A 20,240-nucleotide genomic window follows, 5' to 3' on the forward strand; every position below is an offset into this window, starting at 1 on the left:
GACAAGGGCAATGTAACTAGGATGTTAGATTGGTTGTTGCCTACAATGAAGTTCCCGGCTCAATGTCTGTTGAGTCATAAACATTTCCATGCATGCCCTGATTTGGTCTGGCTTGACACCGCAGCTATCTCCAGACAATTATGTGCACATCACTAGAGAGGACCTTTGACTCCACCCACATCTTGGGAGCCAACAGTACATGTTTTCATTGTGCAGAATTTATGTGCTTACACAAAAAAGGTCTCGCTCTCCACGCTTTCAAGGGCACACACATGGCATTGGAAGGCTTTTAAAGAATCTTAGATAGCTACATACACAATGTTGTTTTTCCCTAGCAGCAGCACACATGGAAGGAAGGCAGTAATTAAACTACATCGATTTTTAGGTCTGGCCTGACAGTCCATCTGTCATCTGACCTTTTAACCTATACCAATATTATTCTACAAATCTTTTCTTCCAGACAAATACATATATATTCCAATGCTATTTCCTTGCAATGCTTCACATTACCATGCAACATTCCTTTAAAGTCAGACCTATTGGCATCCCAATGCTAGCTTAACTTTGTGATGTTACCACAATCACAGTCTTGTCCTATCACTCAGACTCACAAGGGGCAAAAATAAGAATTTCAATATTTTATATAAATTACAATGCAAGCATATAGTAAATTGTGGCATTAAAGTAGAAGCGAAAAGGGTGAAGTGCTTGGGTTCAGATCAATCCACTGTCCCAAAATGACATGGTGTTTGTAGGAATTCCACAGCCTTTGTAGACGCCCCCGCCACATCATGAATGTTCAATGATGTGAAAGTCGTCCCCATAAGTGTGTGAAAACAATCTAGACCAAGAAGGCACCCTCCAATACTGATTTTCAATCTAAACTTTTGTTATATTGAGTGTACTCATTGTGGGCAGGGCGTCGTCAGCATCCGATTACACAATACACAGGCTCACATAGTCAAGATCAATTGAATTATGCGATTCTGAGGCTGCATCATTTTTTACAGTATTATCGATTTTCCACGTAATCCATCATCTGCTGCATTATCCGCAGATTTTATCAGACATTTTTTTTCTAGCTTAGGCAGATCAAAAGTTACCAAAAACATTGCCACATGCTTATGCTTACTGGAAGGCCCCCTTCCTATAAGTTGACTGGTCATCTTTCAGTTCAGTTGCCTATTGTTGTATTGGGAAGTTGAATTTGTACTAATAAGATTAATTATTTTCCCACGCGGTATTACCATGCATAAAAATGACAAAATAATGAAGTGATACAAAATGTGACACATTATTCGATTTAGTTGGCCTTTTTTGCTGCAGAATTTAGTCAATCCCCCTAAATAATTTGTTCGTCCTCTGTCTCATGATTCCAATGGCCCTCCCCCCACACTATAAGTCACTATAAAAGAGGGTATTGCCCACAGACAAGAAAGACCATATAAAATCCGGAAGATATTTTGCCAAGTTGGAACATTATAGCAATTTTGGAGCATCTGTTCGCTGGCCCTACATTTGGGGCAACTTAAGCTTCATTGGTGGAAATAGGGTTTCGAAGCTGCCAGCGTGATTGTACTTATCCGAGGGCAATTCCGATCACAAGAACTACTTACGTGTACAGCGGTATTTGAGCTTGTTGTAGTATTTGACGCAAAATAGTTCCTAATATGTGATGCTTATGTTGTTACAAATAATATTGGGCACGATAAGGACTCCAATATTATCATATTAGGAAATGTAAAATGGGAAATTTTCTTGCAATTAAAGCTCTAAAAGAAAAATGTCTTTATAACAGAAGCCTGAAAAACGACATGTTTTCATGACAGAAACCTGCTCGGAGAGGAATGTTCTTATAAATGAAGCGGAAAAACGGGGCTGCTCCAAGAACACCATCTCTCAGAAGGGAGGTGTTTTTCTAAAAGGGCAGGATCTAGATGGGAAAAGTAGAAAACTAAAAAGGAGATGCTCTAATAACACGGGCCCTCAAGTACTAAGAGGGTTGTATTTTAAGCACCAACTTTTACAGAATGAATTCATATTTTGCAAACCGACCTATGTACCAATAAGTCGGTTCATAAAATACAGAATTGTAGTGAGTCGCAATTTAACTCACCTCATTAATTGTAATGAGGAATTGGAGAGGACTCCTCAAAAGATGCTTCCACTAGTTGAGTTCTGAACCTGGTTGGGCCTATTGGGCAATGCGTATGTGAGCTGTGGGTGAGTGGTCGTGAGTTTCCGAGGGATGGGGTGCCTCCCGCCCTCCCCCTTAATTTCCTATGTCCCCGTAAAATGGCCCTCCCCTCTCTGACCTAGGTTGAAGTGCCTGCTTGTCGGCAGGCTGGTGGCCTACCACCCCCTCTAGGCGCCTTCCCCGTCTGAGCCCGATAGTTTGGATAATTGAACAATGACTGTTGCTCTCTCTTCAGGATTATCTCTGATAAATAAATCTTACAGTATTAATGTTCAATAGTTAAATTGTTAATGTATTATGCACTGCAATCAATGTAGATAATGCCGCTCATCTCTATAATTTCCAAGTACTATAGGACTTGAGATTATATTGCCATCATTGTGTTGTTTATCCATACACACTGTGTTGTAGCATTACACACAAAGATGGAAACTAGGATATTGAAACAGCTTGGACACCAAGCCTGAACAGCTGGACTGAAATGTAGCACTAAAGTAATGCGGTTACAGTACAGTGCAATTTTGTATGTATTGTTTTATATTATATAAATAAAATGAATATATATATATATATATATATATATATATATATATATATATAAAAAATATATATATATATATATATATATTTAAAAAAATATATATATATATATATACTGTATAATGAGGAAGCTTGCAAATTACAGCCCACTAGGATTGTCTACAATCACAGGCATGGTTGTCTGCTGGGGTCAGCAGACAACCATGTATGTGATTGCTTTTAAAAAAAAGCAGTCTTTTTTCTAAATGCTCTTGTTTTTCTGAAAGGAAAATGGGATGTTAAAAACAAATGTACAAACTATTTTTAAGTTTAGGCAATGGTCCATGGGACCATTCAGAAAGGGGTAGGGGTCCATGGGACCACTGCCTACTCTTAAAAAATGTTTTTTGCACCATTCACAAAGGGGGTAGGGGTCCCTTGCAAACCCCGTCCTATTACTAAAGGGGTTACCACCTCCTTTGAGTTGGTGGTAAAATATTATTTTTTTGCAACTGGATTTTTTGCAAAACATTAATATATACCTTAAGGAATTGGTATTTGGAAGGAATGCCCTTAAAAAACTCCCTCCAAATAGCCATTTCTTAATTTTTCTTAAACCAATGTAACGTACTCGGAAAACTATTTTGAAATCATTAAATGGGTTTAATATATTCAAGAAGAGTATTTTTAGCAATCACAAACAATTAGATTTGCTGAATCTGAGTGTTTGCGGCCACTGAACTATTTTGTACATGAGGCCCAGGATTCAATAGAACAGAAAGGTGCATGTAACAGGAGAATGGTCTTATGAGTAGAGCTCTTGGAAATGTGCATTTTCCCATTAAAGGAGCGCATTATGAGAGAATGTCACCATGAAAAAAGGAGAATGTTCTTGTTGATAAGAGCTGAAAGAAAATGTACTCCTTATTGCTATTATATTATTATTAGCCTGCAGCTCTTAAGGATATCACTGGAGGGTTATTATAAGAAGCAATCCCATTTGTAAAGGAGTGAAAGATCATGTCCATCCACATGTCTAAACACCCATCATAGCCATAATCCCCTGTGAAGGTAGGCTGGAGGTAACAAGCCCCTGGGTCACGCCTAGAGCCATAGTTATCCCTCCCACACACCCTGCTGCTGGTACCCACCAGATTAGAGAAGCACAAGGATACTGGTTAAGCACATACTCAGACTCAGTACATACTCAAAATAAGGGCCTCATTTCAAGTTTGCAGCCCGCGCACCACCATGTCGGCTTAGGCGGTCCGACCGTTGTCGGGTTGGCGGTCCTAGCGCTGTATTACGAGTCATGCGAGCCTATGGAGCAAAGACTTCCGCGGTCCAGCCAGCACCACCAGGCAGCACAAACCGCTGCAATCACAAGGCAGCACAAACAAGCCTACAGAGCATGTGTTTCCGCTGGACACATTATGAGGTTGCATACCTCCAATATGACCGTGGCATCCAACCACCAAGTTTCAGCAAGCGGAAACGGGGACAATAAAGGGAGACACTCACCTGCAGGCTGCCTTCCATGTGCTGTGCTGCCATAGAGCCCATCACACATGTCCTACCGCTACTGATGATCATTGATGGAGCACAAAATCCACACTGCGGTGGGCGCAAACAACTGTAAGTACACAGATCTACCTGTGGCATTAAGCTGAACAATAGCTCCCCACGCCATCAGCCATATCACATGGGGTCACGCTACAGATACCAGGGGCACTTGTCATTGTGTCCAGCATTGGAATCAGATACAAAGAAGGACACATTCACAGTCACAATATGCCCCATTTGGGCAGGTCACTCACACTGCACCTCAACACTACACAAAAACGCACGTCTGACCATCTCAAACACATGGCAATGAAGTGTACACAACATTGTCTCACACAACACCAACAACACACCAACATTACATCTACAAATACTACTCACACACTCATATTCCTCACATTCCATGGACTGTCATCATATTCAACACACACATATGAAACACAAACACCACTACAGTAAACAGCCCTGCAATGGACACACACATCACCCACATTGCAACACAGTGGAAGGACAATACACAGAAAGACAAATGTACTAAGATCACTATGCAAACAATACTTGCACAATAGGGATGGGGCATCAGAAGCACTCAGGTAAGGAGGCTGCACTGGTATACATATCACTTTGCACATTCCCCTTAAACAACATTTGCACAGGAACTGGCCATACATGTACTGCAGGGACAAACAATAATAGACCCACATGACATGCTTATCTGCACAATGTGGAAGTGCAAGTCAACAAAGCACATACAACTTCAACTGCATGGAACATACCTCTACATGAAGTAGCTGAAAGGTACACACAGCTAAATGGACACATGCACAGTCAAATGCAAAAAATGTAGCACAATTGAACACACTACATGTCTGCACAAACGGAACACAAGCAGCCACACATTAGATGAATCCATAATCTATATCAGGGGCACACATCTAACACCATAGAAGCTCACAATGGACAACACAAGATGAAATACTTACCATGCCAAACAGTACACAATGTCATGACACCACTATCCCATTTACACCCACGTATCAATACAGCCAACATATACCCTTGTCTTGGGGGACAACAGCACTGCCTACGAAGTCAGATAGTGCAAAAAACAGCAAGCAGGCTGAAACACACACAACTGTCGGCAGACAACACACGTTTTGCAAGAACATCAGAACGATAGAAAAGGCATTGCAGGACAAATGTGTACCCAAAAAAACAACTGTTTGGGTTTCTTAAATTAGACGTTTTTAAACTCCAAGGCCATTGGCCAGTCCATTAGCGTGTGCACAGGCACATCACTGTGCCATCACTTGACTCCTAACTGCCAGGGAATCTTCACAAGAAGGGGCATCACGTGGGTAGGAAGGCACCTCAGGGATCATCTTTGGAGGGGGAGTCGGATTTGGGAGGTGTGGGTTTGGGAGGGTTGGACTGCTTTTTAGAAGGGGTGGTCTTCTTCTTGGGGGAAGGGTTCTGGGTGCTTGCAGGGGGGCAGGTGTGACTGGGGAGGACCTGGAGATGGGTTTGGGCCTCTTGGGTTTGGGACGGGAGGTGGAGGAAACAGGGAAAAGGGCAAGGTCAAACAGAAAACTTTCTTAGGTACACGGGGATGGTCAGCAGAAGGGGTGGGGATTTGGAGGTTGAGGGAGTGAATGTCTGCTGTGTCGGTTTGGATCACGTGTGTGTGCTTGTAGGAGGTATGCTTGTGTCTGGGTGGTGTCTGTTGTATGGGTGAGTGTGTGCGTTTGTGTGTCTTAGGGGCTGGTAGGTGGAGGTGCTGGGGGATGGAGTGGTGGATGTCTGTGTGTCTGTTTGGGTGGTTCTGCGGGTATGGTTTTGTGGTGGATGTCTGTGTGTTTGTTAGGGTGGTATCTGTGGGTATGCTGGGTGTGATGGGTGTGTCACTGACTGTTGTGGTGGTGCCTGTGGGTAAGCTTGATGTTGTGTGTGGGCCTGTGGGTATGGTGGGGGTGTCTGGGAAAGTGGTGACTGATGTTGTGCGTGTGGGTGTCTATTGTTTGCTGGTGTGTTGGTGTGTTTTGTGGTGCTTGTGTCTGTGTGTGCTGCTCTTGTGTGTTGAGGTGAGTGCGTACGGATCGGTCTGTGCACTTCAGGTAGGTAGGGGAATTGGGGATTTAGAGTGGAAAGAGGGAGGTGGACTGAAGGTGGGGGGTGACTGGCTGCCGTCAGTGTGGAGGCCAAAGCCTGAAAAGATCTTTGCAGCCAGACATTGCACCATGAATGCCTTCCAGGAACACATTTGTCTGCTGAAGTTGGTTGCATTCACAATGGTTGTCCGACCCACAGAGATACTTCTCAAGAGGTCAATAGCCTCCTCACAGGGGCAGCAGGGGCAACAGAGGCTGGGGCAGAGGTGCCTGTGGCAAAGTGGCAAGGGGGACGCCCACCCTCTTGGGTGAACGGGCACAGCCAACAGGGTGTGGAGCAACAGGGAGGGTGGGGATAGAGCGGGGTGGCAGACAAAGATGGTACAGGCTTATGCCCCAATGGGTCCGTCACTATTAGGGAGTGTCCACTGGAGGAAAATTCTGATGATGAAGGTGCAGTACTCACTGTTGTCTTCTGCGCCGGAGTACGTGCTCCTGGCAGAGGAGCAGGAAGACTATAGCTGGGAGGATTTGGAGTTCCTGCTCCATGGTGTCCGCGTTCCTCGTGGGGTGTGTAGAGGTGAGCGTTTTCCCTTCGAAATGGCTGTTTCCGCCATGTTTTTATCAGCGGTGAATCCTCCCCGGAAAAGGTGGCCGATTGGACTGCTGTGATACTGTGGGCGGTACATTGTCTCCCGCCTGTCTGTTGGCGGTTTCTGCCACGTCGTGATTCAATTTTTTTTCCCGCCGGTCTGTTGGCGGTTTTACCGCCGCTTTAGCACCGACCGCCAGGGTTGTAATGACCGCCTTTGTGTGAGGGAGGGCCTCCAGGGATGGTGGTCCCCGAGGCTCACAGGGGTCCGAAACAGACCCCTTAATTTTTTTTTACTTTGACCTGGGCGGTGGTGGCCCCCCACATCCATTTTAAAGAAAGCCCCAGGGGGCATACACAATAAATACGTAATATAAACAATTGAATAAGAAAAAATATATTAATTAATGTAGAAAATAAATGAAAAATATAGTAAAGATTGAAAAATCCAAAAAAGCACATTTAGAAAAAAATTCTGTAAAAATAAAACTAATTTAAAATCATCTATTTAACCAATATTATGTAAACTATTGGAATTTAAGAATATTAAATATACTATTCTTATTCTAGTGTATGGAACGGTAGGGAACGTGTTGGACTTCAGAAGGGTTACATTTGCTACTCCTACTCCAGTCACCACAATAATATGGAAAGTGTTGGACTTCAGTGGGGTGAAATTTACTTTTCCCTCTCAAGACTAAGCAACGGTATGGAAAGCATTGCACTTCAGAGGGGTGAAATTCACTATTCCAACTCCAAAAAACATAACAGTAGGGAAAGTGCTGAACTTAGAGGGGTTAAAGCTACTATTCGCACTCCAAACAGCGCAACAGTTGCAAAGTGTTGTTCTTTGGAGGGGCTTAATTTACTGTTCCTACTCGAGTCTGTACAACAGTATTGAAATTGTTGGATTTCGGAGGGGTGAAGTTCAGTGAAACAGTAGGGAAAGTGTTGGATTTTGGAGGGGTAATATTTACTCTTCCCACGCATGCCTCTGCATCAGTAGGTAAAGCATTGGATTTTGGAGAAGTTACATTTATTATTTACTCACCAAACAGTGCAAAAACAGGAAAAATGTTGAACTGGAAATAGGTTAATTTTACTATTCCTACTCAAGTCTAATCAAGAGTAGGGGAAACGCTTCACTACATTTACGAGTAAACCCTGGACTGTAGAAAAAATATATTAAACTCTTAATAAACAAAAGTGTATTAACTTAAAAATATATATGTATTAAAACACTAAAACAATTAATCAATTGACATGATTACTATTCAATGAAGAAATTAACTATCAATTAATAAACAATTTTATTAAATTATTAATTAATCAACTTCCCACTCTTTACCCCAACAAACCTAGGAGCCCACACCTAAAATATAACAAAAAAAATAAATTCCATAACATGCATATTTAAAATGAATGAAATAATTAACTAGCAATAACTAATTGTTAATTCATTATTACTTACTTAACTTTCCACCAGAGAATCCTATAAGCCTAGCATGCTGCAATTAAAATAAACTGCTAAAATAAATAATTATTCCACAATTTGCATATTTCAAATTAAATTAGAGAATTAATTTATAAATAATTAATTAATTGTTACTTAATTGACTTCCCACCTTATATCCCTACAAACCTAGCATCCTGCAACTATAATATGAATTAAATGAACCAGTATTCCAATTTTACATAATTAAAAATAAATTAAATAATAACTAACAATACATTGTTAATTTTTTACTTAATTACCTTCCCACCCTACACACCTAGCAGCCTGCAACTAAAATATAAATAAAATAAATATGTATTTTGTAAATTACATACTTAAAAATCAATTAAATAAATAATTAACACTTCATAATTAATTATTCATACTTTATTGATTAATTTGCCTCCCGACCGTATACCCTCAATAACCTAAAGGTCCACAAATAACATAAAGCGAAAAATATACATAAATTACATACTAAATATCAATAATTTAACTTTATCAAATATATTAAATAATTCTTATTTAATTATTACCTAATTACCTTTGCATTCTATCCCCTCCAAACCCAACAACCCAGAACAGCACTATAAATTACTATTAAAAAATATTAAAAGATGGTAAATCACTTCAAATTACAAGTTATAGTTTAAAAAGAATCAATAAAATTTATATAAACAATAGTAATACATAAAATTACTATATTAACTAAAACACACAACAATAATTAAAAAAAAGCTATTTTAACCACTATATTAGTGAAAACGATATTAAAAACATCAATTGTTTTTAATTATGTTACCTAAAAAATCGATATTGTTGTCTACAATATTTCTGCAACACGATATTTGTGTGTCACAATATTTACTTTCCGATATTTCTGTCGTCCGACATTTTTAAATTGATATTTTGTGCAAACACCGCACACTTCTGTCACTTGTGTGTGGAACATGGTAGGAATGTTGCTGCTGCTGATATTCAATCCGTCACAGGCCGCCAGTGCCTGACACACTGTTCCGACACTTTTAGATCTTGAGAACCTGTAGTAGGGATAAACTGCCTTTAAATGAGTAAACCAAAGGTTTTTAATTGTTCACCCATGTACACTGGTGATGGCCCGTATGTGGGGCATTACTGGAGACCTTGTGAGGTGGGGTGATGGGATACGAGGACAAGGAGCTAAGGCACAAGCAGGTGCAGATACATTTCCACAGAGGATTTCCTGTGTTCATGGAGCCCCAGGATAACAAAGGCCCAGCAGGTACTAACTGTACGAGCCAGATTGATTTAGAGAAAAATGGAGCCCCTGCTGAAGAATAGGGCAGGCCTTTATGGTATAATGGGATTTTTATGCCTTGCTTTCTCATAAATCCCCAATTACCTTGTGTTCGTTCACTCCCTCTGAGAGGCCAGATTGTGAAATGTGTCACAGAAGGAGCCTGACATGTTCAAGACAGAAACCCTAGAAGCTGCTAAAGATGTGCCATGGATGATGCAAGCAGGCCTCGCACGAGAAGCTCTACCCTCCACACTGTGGAAGAAAGGCTTAAGACGGTCTGAAGCGATAGGTGACATGGAACCACCAGAGCTCGTCTTGTGAAGCTCCCAGGCAAGAGCATGCCGGACCAGCCTGATCTAAGGGCAGACTGGCCAATAAATGTATCAGGCAAATATTGGTGGCCACATGCGTCAAAGGGTATAGGGCTGTTTTAAAGTTTGTGAGGTGGCCTCTCAAGAAGAGTATCTAGGTAATGCCACTGGTAAAACATGAATTGTGTAGTGTTTCATGGTTAAATATGGTTTTGCTACACTCACTGCATAATTTATTACCTGCTGCATGATAGTGCAACCATCTTGGCAGAGGAGCTTTTGACCGCAGCGGGGAATGGAAACTTGAAATACATGATTGTAATGCATCCTTCTTAAATTATTCTTTCTCATTCATGATAATTTTATTTCATTATTACCACAATTCCATAGTCACATCACTGATAGTGTTCTCACAGCTGCAGTTATTTCAATAGGCGTTTGTCCTTTAAAAGAATTGTAAACATTCTGGGGCATATTTATACTCCATTTGCGCCGAATTTGCGTCGTTTTTTTCGACGCAAATTCGACGCAAAACTAACTCCATATTTATACTTTGGTGTTAGACGCGTCTAGCGCCAAAGTTCATGGAGTTAGCGTCATTTTTTTGCGTGAACACCTTCCTTGCGTTAATGATATGCAAGGTAGGCGTTCCCGTCTTAAAAAATGACTCCGATGCTATTGCGTCGGATTTATACTCCCGGGCAAAAATGACGCCCGGGAGTGGGCGGGTCTAAAAAACCCGCATTTGCGCCGGATTTTAGCGCCTGGGTCAGGGCAGGCGTTAAGGGACCTGTGGGCTCAGAATGAGCCCAGAGGTGCCCTCCCCTGCCCCCAGGGACACCCCCTGCCACCCTTGCCCACCCCAGGAGGACACCCAAGGCTGGAGGGACCCACCCCAGGGACATTAAGGTAAGTCCAGGTAGGTATTTTTTTTAAAAAAAATTTGTGGCATAGGGGGGCCTGATTTGTGCCCCCCTACATGCCACTATGCCCAATGACCATGACCAGGGGACAGAAGTCCCCTGGGCATGGCCATTGGGCAAGGGGGCATGACTCCTGTCTTTGCTAAGACAGGAGTCATTTCAATGGGGGATGGGCGTCGGAAAAAAATGGCGCAAATCGGGTTAAGACGATTTTTTTGCCTCAGCCTGACTTGCACCATTTGTGGACGCCCATACGCCATTTTCCCCCTACGCCGGCGCTGCCTGGTGTACGTCGTTTTTTTTAACGCACACGAGACAGCGCCGGCGGCTAACGCCGGCTAACGTCATTCAATAAATACGGCGCCCGCATGGCGCTTCAGAATGGCGTTACCCGGCGCTAATTTTTTTGGCACAAAACTGCGTTGGCGCAGTTTTGCGTCAAAAAGTATAAATATGGGCCTCTGTATCTCTAGCAAAGCCACATGTCTTTAATCCTTAAGTACCTCTTAGTGAGAGGCATACGCATTTACTATGAATGCACTATACTGTTCACAGCAGTTCTTTAATGCAAGAGGCACTGTACAATTGTAGCATTAGTTTCCTTTTCTTGTCACATAATTTAGTCAATCCTGCTGCATAGTTTCATCCTATACTGGCCTATAATTCAAGTGGTCCTGATCTAGTCTCACAAATACATCAACAAATAAAAAACAAGCATTGGCTAATCAAATTGGTCGTACCTTTAATCTATGTTAATGTTATGATTATGATTAATATGCAGTGTAATGTGATTGTGTGTGTGTGTGTGTGTGTGCATGTTAGGGGTATGAGTGTGAGGTGTGTGTGTTTTGTGATTGAGGTTATTTTCGAGTTATTTGAACAGGTTATAAAGGGGAGTTAAATATTTGACAACTTAAAAGCAGCTTCTAAAGAATTCCGTACAAAGTATTTTAGAACCAGCTTTCACAAAATTATTTCAAGACGCTTTTTGCAAATTTCCCAAAAATTCCTTTTGTGAAATGACAGTGAGGTCATTAAATATTTTTAATTCCATCTTCAGAAAGACACACCTACCTGACTGTTGACCTAAGGTACATTTTCAGTCTTCTCATCTGGACATTGCAGAATATGTTTGTTTCATGATCCATGTTTTCAGGTCTCAGAATATTGAGTTTAGTGTGATAACACATCTGATTTTGGGATATGTGACTGTCAAGTCATGGCTTTGATTCCTAATGTATTTTCCAGTCCTCCAGAGATTGAAGAAGTGGCACCAGTCAGTTTGCAAATTGTCATTGATTCATTACTGTATCAGGAATCTGTGTTATCTTGAATCAAAATAAAACAGTTGTTGTCAGCACCCCAAATTGAGCAGTTCCCATATGATTTGACTGAGCTACATCCCTGCAGTAAGCCAGCAGGCATAACCAATTAGAAAAACATGATAGTTGCCCTGACATAGCTTTGCAACAAAAGATGTTTTAGGATTCAAAGGATACAAGTATTCCTTCAAGCTCCAGAACACATATAATGGCTGATGTTCAATAGCCTGCCAAGAGGTCACTGGAACAGAAACATAAATTGTGCCTCTTAATACCATATGTTATGATAACAACAACCATGATTTCAATTCTGTTTGAAGCTCCCAGCACATAAAGTGACAAATCCACTCAAATATCAATTTTGTTTTTAAATCTTGCAAGGGTAATATATACATTATAAAATGCACATTTTGGAACACATTTCTCACAAATTCCTTTTAGCAGAAAAAAACATATTCTCTATAATGGCTGTTTCAAAATGCATATGATAATTGCAGCAATTAGCCTGCTCTGGATAGAGAAAGAAATACTCCTGAATGGTGCACGAGACACACCTGGCAGACAACATGGTTACCAGTTTGTCATTGTAGAAGAGGAAAGAAGTCCTCAAAGTAGTGTTTTCATTATGAAATGCTTTTGCATTGGTAACCTATTATACACAATATCAGAGTTATGCTGCTTTTGACAGACCACGGATTAGATTGACAGCAGAATAAGACTTCACAAGCGGTTTACTGCCAAACTATAGTAGTTAGTTATGGCAGAACACAGCAATGCGATGCCTACACAAGTGGAATGCTGGTGTACAGCCTCTGCAAAAAAGGCACCACCGCAGAGAAAAACCACACAAGCCATATATTAAAGCAAATTCTACATCTGTTTTACAATGTAATCTGAGAAATTTATCATGGAGGTGTTTCCTTTAGGCGTCAGAGTTATGTCTCTGGTTAGACATAAATGATATCTTGCGGCTACACTTATGTAGGTTAGGCTCAACACATCCGTGCTTCCGCTCGGATGACAAAACTCCATAACCTAAGGACAAAATCCTCAGCCCATAATGTATGCCCAATTTCTTCTAAAATTGCCATTGACCCTGTGTTTAATGCCTATGGGAACAATTACCTGGGATCTGTGTGAAGTCAATTATGGGTGCTGTAGGCCCTGGTATACTGTGAATTTCTTACATGTTTTTCCTTCCAATTAAAGTGGAAGGAAAAACATGTAAGAGGTGAGATTTGATGCACTTAAGGGCCTGTAGCCTATCGGAATAGGAAATAAGAAATCAGAATCAGATAAGCAGACAGTCTTTGGCAGCCTGAGGCATTAACTAGAATTATTGCTACAACCTGATACCAACATGCCATTTTTTGGTTAAACTTTCTGTTTCAATAGTGCTTGATGTTATGATTGGGTGGAAAGTATGAAGGAAAGACAAAAAGTAATATCTCTATTTGGACATCTCCAGGTTTGGAAAAGCGCTTTAAAATGGCAATACCATATACTTTCACTGCCTCTTTGTATTACACTCTGTTTGAAACTTGCATTCTCTGTTGTTTGTTGAAGTTAAAATGTACTGCAGATCCACTGTTGTATTTTTGTTTGGTGTGATGTGATAACTGGCCCTGTCTTCCATATTTATATGTCCTTAGGCATTTGATGTAGCTCACTATGGCTCTGATTTAATGGTGCTGATAACTTTGCAGCAGTACTTACCAGTACCATGTGGTAACAACCCACACGTGCAATTATAAGTTAAACCCCCAAAGAATGAGGATTTACTGTACTGACCTGGATATACCAGGTGGTATTTCATTTTTAATGGGGGGTTAACACACACATTTACCATGCACTCTGAGTAGATGTAGATGGTAAAAGTATTCACGGGGTGGTATAAATATGCAGGGGGTGGTGTAAAAGTGTTTGGAGGGTTGTTGTAAGGCAGAGGTGGGGAAGGGTTGAGGGTGTAGGAAGGAGTGGAGGATGTAAGCTTGCAGAGGGGAGCATATAATGATCCCCTGTGCCTTGTCTGAGATTCAGGCAGGGGCTATGGAAGGGATTCAGGCTACAATACAGCCTTTTCCCCACAGTGATTTTACCCGTTAAATTTTCAGGCTGGTAAAGTTGGGTTCGTTGTTCCTGCACCCAGTAACTATGGGTGCGGGAACACCGGACCTGAGAGAATCTTTTAAATGATAATTCCACTCCACGCAGTACCCAATCAGGGAGCATGTCTTTTATAGGCACTATACAAGTGAGCTGAATAGGCAGAGAGCTTGCAAAACCATGGAGTACAAGAAGCATCAAGAAATTAAGCCTCGTCTACATATACATGGCTTTTGGATTACCTCAGTGTTTAAAGTGGGCAAGATCAATTGTGAACGATGTTGCCAAACATTTGTATCTTACAAAATGACCGGTGGTGGAGATCTCTCAATGGTAAAGTATAGGGAAAAGTAAAAGGTTCATTAAACTTGAAAAAAATAGTAAACATATTCTTGTGTTAAATATTATTGCACATGTACTGTATATATTAAAAAAAATGCCCCCAAACTATTAACTTAATTATTGATTGTTTAGCTTGTGATTTTGGGCACAAGATCCCTTGGTTAAGTTACACCAGGAGTACCACCGAAACACTAGGAAGACCTGAGTTATATTTGTCCCCAAACCTGTTTGATAAAGGGGAGAGTCTTAGGACAAAAGAGTTATTTCTGAGGTTGGCGTCTGTTGCTAGAGAGGCAAAGGAGCTAGAAAACTGTCTCTGAGAGTGTCTATTATGTTAAGAGATGTTGGGGTATAGAACCCTCTCCCAGGTACTAAATGTCTGGGCAAGATCAATTTTAACTAAGATATGAATAGGATCTATCACAAACAACATCTGTTTCCCTTTTGAACAGTATAACACAAAGTATATTTTAGTGTGCCCTTGTGATGAAATTTCCTCTCTGATGTTGATGCACTCTCCCCTTTTTTGTAAATATTTCAGACCTCTTCGATGGATATATTTATTGCCTATTTTAAAAACTCTGGGTTCTTCTCAATGGTGACCAGAATTTCACTTTCTATGTATGTTGCCTGATCTTTTGGTGTATTTTTCAGTTCGGGCTTTTTTAAAGAATGCATTCTGATGGAGTAATTCAATTAACTTTTGGCTAAATTCATATATAATTTCATGAATTATACAATTGATGTGTTGTATTTTAACATTGTTTCATTGTTCTTTTATTATTTTCAATAATGGAATAAAGGTAATGATGATTAACTTAATTTGAATTACATTTTTAATTATAGCAAAATTATCTGAAGTTAAAATTAAAAAGTAATTTATCACATTTTAATAACAATTAATAATAATTCAGAAATTGTATTGAATATGCTACAATTAAATAACCAATATGTTTTAATGTAAGATTATATTTTAACATTAAATTAAATGTATTCACATTGTTAAATAGTTTAAATGTTTGTTTTTAATACAACATTACTTACTACAGATTTACTTTTTAAAACCTACCTTCATTGATTTCCACAGGAGGATGTTGCAATATCAATGGTGGTGCTGGATTTACTCGACAAATGATCCAGAATACATTTGCCACTGTTTTGGATCCTCTTTTAGGTTGAGCCTAGGCAGCGCTTGAGCAGTCTCTTCAAGATATGTTGTATACACTTTGAGGGCTTAAACCCCGCCCATTGCCTAATTATTTCTTACTTCAATTGTCCTTTAAGAAGGCCTGCTTGCTTGTGGTTAATCTTCCCTCTTTGTCCCTCCTTGTTGTCATTTGTATCCTCTCATATAGCAGCACCTAACTACGAATGAATGATTTTAAAGGGCTTGCAATGGTATGCGCTTGTTGAGCTGGTCTTATGTTTCAGCTGCACAGGACAACGATTCAAAGCCATGCTGGCAAGCACATGGCTACAGACAGGGAAGCTTGGACCTTTTTTTCATGAGCACTGCGAGTTTCACACCCACTGCTACATCGATTAACATCCCTGTTCGTCAACTGAGCCACCAGCTTTCATGTGGCTCTGTAAAGAACGAGCCCCCGACAGCCGCAATATGTTCAAACAGCATGCAACACTGAAGAGAATGAGTTCCCAACCCCTGTAGTATGTACACACTCGCATCACACACAAACAAAATGATGACTTCTTTTTGGAGCGGTGATACACGTGGTTTCCATGGCACGTTGTATTCACAGAAGTGCTCAATGCACTGCAATACATCTCGGCTTCAGGCACCACGCCTCCAAGTGGTAAACTAGGGAGATTTAAGATATATCACCAAGCTTGTCGGGGTAACACCAGTTTTGGTCATGGTTATGATCCGCAGTGAGTGTGTGTGTGTAAGCCACACTATGTATATCAAAGCCATAGCTCGCTGTAGCATGTGCTGTATAATAAACATGAAACAACATAGCCTACCTGATTTGTGAAAAATAACCTCCTGCTTCTCAATGGTGCAATATGCTCCTGTTATGTGAATCCAATTTCTCCATTAATTATAAAACTTCATCACAATATAATTAAATTCCAGATCAACATTTTTATTTTTTAGCCTTCTTCCTCAGTTCAGAGGTTGGCCTCTTTGCCCTTTGCCACATCCTTCTTCACCCTCCCACTCTATCCTCAAATCAGGTTTTGTGAGGTATGGGACAGATCTGGATTCTGCAAAATTAATAATTAGTCACCACTGTAGCATATTCTGTTGTGTGCCACTGGCACATCATACACATTATAATAATATTCCACAGTAAGCGAACCGAGTCCGCCGCTGCTTGTACCAAGCGCATTTGAGATATGTGTCCCAAGTGAGGCTTTAGCCCTTCCTTTCTTAGAAATTATCAGTAGGTTGAGTTCAGGAGGCTTCCCGAAGAAGTGGGACTGTTAAAGTCGAGTAGGGCTGGTGCAATGTCAGTCAGAGGAAAGTCAGCTAGCTAGCTTAGTGCCATGTCTATTTGAGCCAGGCCTCGCAAATCTTTCAGTAAAGCACATTAATAACAGCACAACTGCCTCACAACGCTGCAAGATGAACCCACTTTCACTTGTTTTAACGTTACTCTACTGTTAGCAGCTCTGGGGTAATAAACATAGCTTGCCCAATAGCAAAGTTGCAGCCAACATAATAATTCACTTCTTCCCAATTAAAGCACAATGTGACACTTTAACTGAAATATTCTGCCAGTAGTATTTATTGCAGGCAATCAGTCTTCAGCACATCCTGTTTCACTTCAAGTATTTATTTCTCAAGAGTCCTTTTTAGGGTAGAACACAAAGCGCTCCGTCCCTGTTGTTATCTCTCTATGGGCTTTTAACCACGCCCATGTCAAGCCAATCCGTTTGGTTGATTCGTGGGCTTGCGTTTTACAATTTGCTTCATTTAAGTAGCGGAAGCCATGCCTACGTCATGCCTTTTCTGGTGTTAAGCCCTCCTCAAGTGCACCGCCAACTACTGAAAACATACGAGTCTCCATGTGTTCCGTATGATTTCTGCACTATTTTTTCTCCTTATTTCGTAGGCAGTAGTAGAGCGCTTTGCAGGACATCGACCCTGTTACATGGGTATTTGCACTTTTGCCGGAATATTGATAATTGCACTTTTGCTGATACATTTCACTGCCAGCAAACTTCTGTTTGCTTTGTGCTCATGATGGCCATCAGCTCCTTTATGTGAAACTGGTTTACTTTTCAGTTTATGTGGCAAGAAAAGTCCGGTTAGGAGTTTACAACGCTAATAGCTTTAACTTGAGTAAACACGAGACCCATTGCATTGCAAATGCTTGTTTTCTTTGTACACTATGCCATCAGTGCTACATGTGTTTTAAACAATGTGGTATATGAGAGTATTGTACATAGTTCATGATGCAGCCGGCAGTGTCATAAACTTATTTCCCATTATTTACCATGCTGCACAGCATGGCTAAAAAACATTTATAAAGCCAATTGGGGAAACCTGTAGCTTTGCCAATGCTTGTTAGTTGTAGAAGTGAAAGGTTTGAATAACAATGGGCTTACTCTTTTTTGGGTGGGTGCACATCCCTCCCTAAACCCCTCCGTAACTCACCTTAGCCCCTCCTTACTCTTTACCTAATCCCGCTCCTTTATTCACAATTATTTCCCATTTTCCAGCCGCTCTCCTCCTTCCCTTTTACTTTTACTACAAAAAGGTATACGTAATCTAGGCAGAGACTTCCCAGCTGGGGCGGAGGCCTCCACACAGAAAGAGAGAGGAGAAGCCGAGGTGAAACCTCCATACATTGTGTTGTTAATAGTGTTGTGTAATACATTAGTAGTACTATTGTACTAAACGTATTCCAAAATGTAGTTTGTGAATAGGCTCCTAAATCTAAATCCTAAATGTCTTGCACACTTTGTGTCAGCCTATTTTATACTCTATGAAATACAATTTCAAATTAATGACTTGCATATTTACAGTGCATTCAGCCATAGTACTACTATTGTACTAAATCTCTTGCACATTTTGTGTCACCCTATCTTATAATGGGTGAACTGCAATTTAAAAATAATGACTTGCATGCCCGCAATGCTTTCAGCCACAGGTTGGCATCTGGTAGCACTATAAATACACATCATGCAGAAAGACATCTGAAGTGATTACAGTAACCATTTGAGTTTTCAAAATATTAAAAATTCATTTCTCACTTTGCTACTTTATAAAGAGCACTCATGTCAAAATATTGGTATAATTCATGGGAGCTGCAATTCTTCTATAAAATTCTGTCTCTAATTTCTTCATTACAGGTGACACGTGATGACTCTAGCCGCCTGTAATAAAGAAACAGCAATAACTTATTACAGTTGAGTGCTGATGTCACAATGCCTGCTGCCAGAGCCTGACTTTTACCTTTTCTGTTCTGTTTTAATAGATGAACAGAAATACGCATAAAGGAGCTATTTATGGAAATGTGTTTATTTTTTGCACATTTTAGGTAATTACAGGGAAGATATAGGGCATGATTACAACCTTGGTGGATAGGTTACTCTGCCACAAACATGACGGCTATCCCGTCCGCTGCATTACAAGTTCCATCATATCCTATGGAACTTGTGAAACGGCGGGCAGGATATTCTCTTTGCACATTTACACACAGCCTTTTTAACAAAATGTGTATTAAACTAATTGAAATATATTTGTGCAACAAATAGCCAACTAGTGAGTTTAATTTTGCACTAGAGAACATACTTTTATTTTTCATGTTTACAAACATTTCATATCTTATAAGGAATAAAGTACTCATTATCATACATTATAAGGATACTGTAAGTCATCTTGGAGTTCCACGTCCTTATAATCCTCTCAAAGGTCACAAAACTCTTCTATGACTTAAAATGTATGACCAGGAGTCCTTTAGATTATATATAAGGCCGTAAAGTCAGGCTTCTACCTTAGTGGGATTCTGTCTTTTGATGGAAGTTGGCAAAGTCTTTTTTTTTTAAATTCACGAGGTTGCCCAAAAACCCTGTGTAGTTTCAGCCTCCTAACAATGGTTTGAAATGGAAAACTGTGTGTTTGAGTCACTGATTTTGTCGTATTATAAAGAGTCACTGATTTTGTTGTATAATTAAGCTCACCCTGACCCTAGTCTGCACTCTATCTGCACTCTATCAAACAGACGTGACTGTCACCCTTTTCCTAGAGTTCTGTAATCCAGAAACTCTGGAAGACTTGCTTGTTCAGGGAAGAAGCAGCGGTGTGCTCCAAACTGCAACGTTTGTGCAGTCATAACCTCCTAGCCTCACTCAGAATCGTAGTTTTTTAAATGGCACTTCATGCTGCATTTTTAAGTGCTGGAGCTAACATATGTTATCATTACCACATTTATTGGTCCTCAATTTACTAACCTCAGAAGGATGAAAGAGTGAGTCTTGCAAAGATTTAAGCTTGTGACCTATAGCTCACAGAA

Source organism: Pleurodeles waltl, chromosome 6, assembly GCF_031143425.1.
Source record: "Pleurodeles waltl isolate 20211129_DDA chromosome 6, aPleWal1.hap1.20221129, whole genome shotgun sequence".
NCBI classification, from domain to species: domain Eukaryota; kingdom Metazoa; phylum Chordata; class Amphibia; order Caudata; family Salamandridae; genus Pleurodeles; species Pleurodeles waltl.